Here is a 6549-nt window from a genome sequence, read left to right on the forward strand (position 1 = left end):
TCCAAGGCAGCAAGTCACCCATGACCCTTCTCCCTGTGTGCCATGTCAACTGGTCACTAAGCGCTGTGACCCAATCATTTTACTCTTCCCTCCCCCATCTCACTGCTCTGGTCCAAGCATTGGTTTTTCACTTTGATTACTACAACAGCCACTATCCCTCTACTGTACTGTGCCCAGAAATCTATCTTCTTGCAACTGTCAAGCAATCCTTTAAGGCAATATTTCTTTCTTTCTTTCTTTCTTTCTTTCTTTTTTTTTGAGACTGAGTTTCGCTCTTATTGCCCAGGCTGGAGTGCAATGGCGTGATCTCAGCTCATCACAACCTCCGCCTCCCGGGTTCAAGTGATTTTCCTGCCTCAGCCTCCTGAGTAGCTGGGATTACAGGGATGTCCCAACATTGCCCGCTAATTTTTTTTTTTTTTCAGACGGAGTCTCACTCTCTCACCCAGGCTGGAGTGCAGAGGCGCAGTCTCAGCGCAAGCTCCGCCTCCTAGGTTCACGCCATTCTCCTGCCTCAGCCTCCCGAGTAGCTGGGACTATAGGCGCCTACCACCACGCCTGGCTAATTTTTTGTATTTTTAGTAGAGACGGGGTTTCGCTGTGTTATCCAGGATGGTCTTGATCTCCTGACCTCATGATCCACCCATCTCGGCCTCCCAAAGTGCTGCAATTACAAGCGTGAGCCACCACGTCCGGCCACAGCCAGCTAATTTTTTTATATTTGTAGTAGAGACGAGGTTTCTCCATGTTGGTCAGGCTGGTCTCGAACTCCCAACCTCAGGTGATCAGCCCACAGCCTCCCAAAGTGCTGGGATTACAGGCATGAGCCACCGCACCCGGCCTAAGATTTCTTAATTTCAATAGTATTGACATTTCTGGCAGGATAATTCTTTGTGGTGTGGGGTGTCTGTTCTATGCTTTGTAGGACTGAGCCACATCCCTGGTCTCTATAGGCAACACACCAGATCATCCCTACCCGCAGTTGCAACAGTCAAAAACGTCTCTAAACATTGCCAAATGTCTGCTGGAGGGCAAGTGTCCCAGGTTGAGAACCACTGCTTTAAGGACGGGTTATCTCTGAATGCAGGCACCTGAATGCCACTAAACATTTTATACAGGAGGAAGTTAAAATTTCTTTGCTCCCCACAATGGCCCTCTAACATCTAGAATCCATGGCTCATAGGAGGTGCTCAACAAATATTTGAAAAAGAAATCCAAACCAAGGTCATTCAGTCCTGTACCTTTTTCTCTAGTTCCTTCCACCATTCCAAATTCCATCTACAAGCTAGTCGAGATCACCCAAATATAACGTGCTCATGTTTTCCATATTTTTTCCTGTAACAGTCTCTGCCTTGAACCCTGCCCTGTACCCCAACTCACTGTCAGTATCTGGTGCAAGTGCCAGTCCTCCTGGAAAGCTCCCCTCGTCTTGCCTGAGGCTTCCTGTGGCCTCCAGGCACTGAGCATATGTCTCACCCACTCTACTGAGCTTTAAGCAGAGGGAAGACAGAAAAAGAGCAGCTTCCTCACTGCAGGTGGGTGTACTAGTGCAGGACACTGAACGCCTAGAAGCAGCAACATGAGTCACATCACAGGATCTCAGATCTGAAGGTGGGGATACAGGGTAGAGCTGAGAATAGCACAAGTCTTCATGAAGGAAAAGTTAGGCCCCAAGATCCTGTCTTTCACTTTATACAAGCAGACAACTAATGCATCCAACAGAAAACAAGTTTACACCCTGGGGCAGTCAAATCTAAAACTTTGGCCTCAGGTACAGCTCAGGCTATAGGTGAGGAACCAGACTGAAAGCTGGGCAGAACTTACTGAGAGTCTGCCCTACAGAGAAAAAGAAACAGTCAAGGTCTCCTGTCCCATCTATGCATTCTTGGAGGTCAGAAATTGTTGGATTTCTAATAGGGACCGGGCACTTTGGAGGTGCTCTGTCTTCTCTTAGGCCACTTCCCCTTAGTTTTCAGTTCTGCATCACCAGAGTAACCGCCCTCCTCTACAAGGACTCCATGGAGCCAGCTGAGCATGGGGAGCTGGGTCTTGGGGGAGTTATAAATGGAAGCCAATGTGACCTGCAGGAAGTCATCTAGGTTTAGATCTTGTTATGGCCAGGACTAGGACTAGAGTCCATCTGCTGCATCCTCCAATAACAACATCCGTGAGAAAGCCAGCCCAGGAAGGGCAATGCTTACCTATGCTCATGCTTTAAGTAGAATAGTTGACCATTGCACAATATGGGTTTGAGAGGCATGGGTCCACTTAGATGTGGCTTTTTCAACACAAGTTGCATTGAGTGTGCCTGCCTTCCCTTTTACCTCTTCAACCCTCTTTTGTCTCTGCCACCCCTGAGATAGCAAGAACTCCTCCTCTTCCTACTCAAGGTAAAGATGAGGAGGAAGCCTTTATAATGATCCATTTCCACTTAATGAACAGTAAATATATTTTCTCTTAGATTTTTCTCTAGCTTACTTTCTTATAAGAATGTGATATGTAATACATTAATAATATGTTAATTGGTTGTTTATATTATTGGTAAGGCTTCCAGTGAATGGTAGGTTATTAGTTAAGTTTTGGGGCAGACAAAAGTTATATGTGGATTTCTGACTGCACAGGGTCAGCACCCCAACCCGTGTTGTTCAAGGGTCAACTGTGCTTGTTAAGACTTCAAGAGTCTCTTAAGTTTCAGGTCACAACCCCAAGACAAAGAATTTCTCTTCTCCATCCTCACCCTATCAGAGGTTCCATAGTTTGAAAGGAACCCAAGCAAGGCTCCCAAGGGACTGGGCCCTATCTGGGTTTGGAGGTGGGGAGGTGGGAGGTAAGGTTGGGCAAAGACTGAACAAAAACGCTTCCTGTTTATTTCAAAAGTACAAAAAGAAGGATGGGTCATAGATGAGAACATGACTTACCTTCCATTCTATCTGGGGGCCAGGAGAAGAGGTATGGCAGCTGCTAAGTTATCCAAATAAATCGTCGAGCTTGCTACTCTCAGCTTTAACTGACTCATTCTATCTGCTATCTAATCACAGGAGAGTGCTCAGGGTTAGGAGTCCAACCCTCACTGGATGTTCGCCTTCCTGTGGCGTGGGGCATGTGCTCTAGGAGGGGTAGTCTCTCTACATGATGGATTAAACTGCTAATATGTATGAATTCATGGGCCCAGTGAGAGGAAGAGAAGGAAAGAAAACATCAGCTCACTGGTTTCTGGGCGAAGATACCGGCAGAGCAGACTAGGGGCACCTGCCAAACATCAACAGATCCAGATCCGTTAAGAGGCACTTTATTTTATTTATTTATTTTTTGGAGACAGAGTTTTGCTCTTATTGCCCAAGCTGGAGTGCAATGGTGTGATCTCAGCTTACTGCAACCTCCGCCTCTTGGGTTCAAGCAATTCTCCTGCCTCAGCCTCCTGAGTAGCTGGGATTACAAGGCATGCGCCACCACTCACGGCTAATTTTTTGTAATTTTAGTAGAGATGGGGTTTCACCATGTTGGCCAGGCTGGTCTCGAACTCCTGACCTCACGTGATCCACCCGCCTCAGCCTTCCAAAGTGCTGGGATTACAGGCGTGAGCCACCGCACCTAGCAATAGGCACTTTAATAGAGCAGGTTTCTTGAACCTCTTTCCCTTCCTTCTGTGCCCTTATTCCACCTCTAACCCCAGTACTAGAGGAACCAGTAGGTTAGGAGTCTCCTAGGAACACCTTTGGAGAAAGACTCTGGAGTAAAATAGAAAAAATCAACCACTATAGCAAGGGAGACTTGTGCTGCTTACACAAAAGAAAGAGGGCACACGTAAGGACACATACCCACGTCAGAGCCATGCTATTAGTGAATTAAGACAAATGAACACAGTAGGTTGAGGCCCTTGTCTTTTGGGGACTAAGGCAAAGGGAGAATACAGCCAAGCAGAAGACTGTCAGACCTCTCTGCTCAGAAATGCAAATACAGAGGAAAATGGTAAAAAAGGAAGCGGGCCAACACGTGGGGACTGACCAGTACACAGGGCCACAGCCTCTCTGGACCTAAGCATGCAGTTCCACGGTAGGGGCAGTCTGTGACCCTGGGCACTATGCTGTAGGCTCTGGGATTCCATCCTCTTGGCAAATACCCTCCCAGGGATCAAGGAGCAAGGCTCACAGATGCTGGGAATAAGTCTCTAGATTAACACTAGCAACCAGTTTCCTGAAGCCAAAGCAAGGCCACGCACCACTGCACTGCAGCCTGGGCGACAGAGTGAGACTCTGTCTCCAAAAAAATAAAATAATAATAATAAAATAATAATAAAAGCAGCCTCCTTGAACCTGGACTGTTCTAGAAGGGGCCTTTTGTTTAGCCATTAACTACTGCCAGAACCTTTTACTAATACATTGATCTCTGAAACCACATGTGAGCAGAAATGGTATGCCTCTAGAACAATAGTTACTAATGTCCTCATTAGGAACTCCGTTGAGAATAAGAGATATGGATCTTCTTGACTGAAAGTCTCATAGGCACTTTTAAGATTTACTTCATAGCCAGGCATGAGGTGGTGCCTGTAGTCTACCACATGGGGAGGCTGAGGCAGGAGGATGGCTTGGGCCCAGGAGTCCAAGGCTGTAGCATGCTGTGACCACATCTGTGAGAATAACCACTACACTCCAGCTCGTGCAACACAGCGAGACCCTGTCCCTTAAAGTAAGTTGTTTTGAGGCTGGGCACGGTGGCTCATGCCTGTAATCCCAGCACTTTGGGAGGCCAAGGTGGGCAAATCACGAGGTCAGGAGATCGAGACCATCTTGGCTAACACGGTGAAACCCCATCTCCACTAAAAATACAAAAAATTCTCCGGGCGTGGTGGCAGGCGCCTGTAGTCCCAGCTACTCCGGAGGCTGAGACAGAAGAATGGCGTAAACCCGGGAGGCAGAGCTTGCAGTGAGCCGAGATGGTGCCACTGTACTCCAGCCTGGGCCACATAGCGAGGCTCTGTCTCAAAAAAAAAACAAAAAAAAAGAAAAAAAAAAGTAAGTTGTTTCACATCTTCATAGTCCCAGGCTGGAGATCACTGTTTTTTTGTTTTTTGGAATCCTATTTCTTGGACCCTGTGTTTGTAAGGCATCAAGACAGAGCCCTCGAGTCTAAGATGGTTGCTGTGGAGAGGCCTGTGGAGACAGCCTCTACTGCCCCCTCTTGGTCATCAGACAGGAGGAGTGGTTAGAAGTGCTTGACTCCTTGTGGCACTGAAGTCCAGTAGTTTCTGTCCCAGAATGGTGGGGGCAGAGAAACTTTTGGCAGCTTTCATCAGAACCTCCAGAAGTCTTACTCTTCCTCGAAGTGGGCTGGAGACAAGGGGGTACACGTAGGGACCCCTGTGAAGTACTACAGCCTGGGTGCTGAGCTGGCGAAGAGCTGTCAGGGTGGTCCGCTCACACGGGAGGGAAGCAGTGCCAATCCTATACTAGACATGCCCTGGCTGGAGGCCCTAGCAGCAGAGGCCACCCTGCCCTTTAACTTCGAAAGACATCAAAGGAAGCTGAGAAGCTTAAAGATGGCCCACTGCCTGGGCGGAATTCCACTGAGTTCCACATCACTTGCAACATTCATTGTATTTGTAGGGGGTCAGGGAACAGTGGAATGAGATGCACAACTGTGGTGTGAGAGACCAGGTATTACACGTGCCAGGACCCCTAGAACTCCTCACGCTCATCCTCGCTGTCCAAAGATTCTGTGCCTACTTCATAATCCTTCTCCAGGGCAGCCCGGTCCTCTCCGGCCCAGAGAGCTCCTCTTCCTCCATGCCCTCGTCCACATACCAGTGCATAAATGCCTGCTTGGCATACATCAGGTCAAACTTTGGGTTGAGGCGGGCCCAGGCCTTGGTGACAGCTGTGGTATTGTTTAGTATGCAGACTGCCCACTGCACCTTGGCTATGGCACCCCCGGGCACCACTGTGGGGGACTGGTAGTTGATGCCAACCTAAGAAGAAATAAAGAAGTATAAGCACCTGGTTCTGTGTTTTCTGGAAGGGTAGTACAGGGATCCCCATAACTGGGGAAGGGGCATTTGTCAACTTGTAAGAAACAAAGATAGAGGAAGATGATCACCACCACAAGGAAACAAACAAGTCTAGAATGAGGGAGCTTCTGCAAGACAAGACTAGTGCCTTCACAGTCACAGTCAAGAAAAAGAGGGCCAGGTGCGGTGGCTCATGCCTGTAATCCCAGCACTTTGGGAGACCAAGGCAGGTGGATCACCTGAGGTCAGGAGTTCGAGACCAGCCTGGCCAACACGATGAAACCCCGACTCTACTAAAAATACAAAAAAAATTAGCTGGCCTGGTGGCAGGCACCTGTAATCCCAGCTACATGGGAGGCTGAGGCAGGAGAATCGCTTGAACCCAGGAGGCAGAGGTTGCAGTGAGCCGATATCGTGCCATTGCACTCCAGCCTAGGTGAGAGGACAAGACTCTGTCTCAAAAAAAAAACAAAAAAAAAGAAAAAAAAAAGTAAGTTGTTTCACATCTTCATAGTCCCAGGCTGGAGATCACTGTTTTTTTGTTT

General features: G+C 48.1%; 1 pseudogene; it reads right to left on the minus strand.

The window, feature by feature from the left end:
* Window positions 1–5586: 5586 nt before the first annotated feature.
* Window positions 5587–6549, minus strand: part of LOC105504346 — a 7299-nt pseudogene continuing 6336 nt past the window's right edge.

Source organism: Colobus angolensis, unplaced genomic scaffold (genome assembly GCF_000951035.1).
Source record: "Colobus angolensis palliatus isolate OR3802 unplaced genomic scaffold, Cang.pa_1.0 Scaffold91, whole genome shotgun sequence".
NCBI lineage: Eukaryota > Metazoa > Chordata > Mammalia > Primates > Cercopithecidae > Colobus > Colobus angolensis.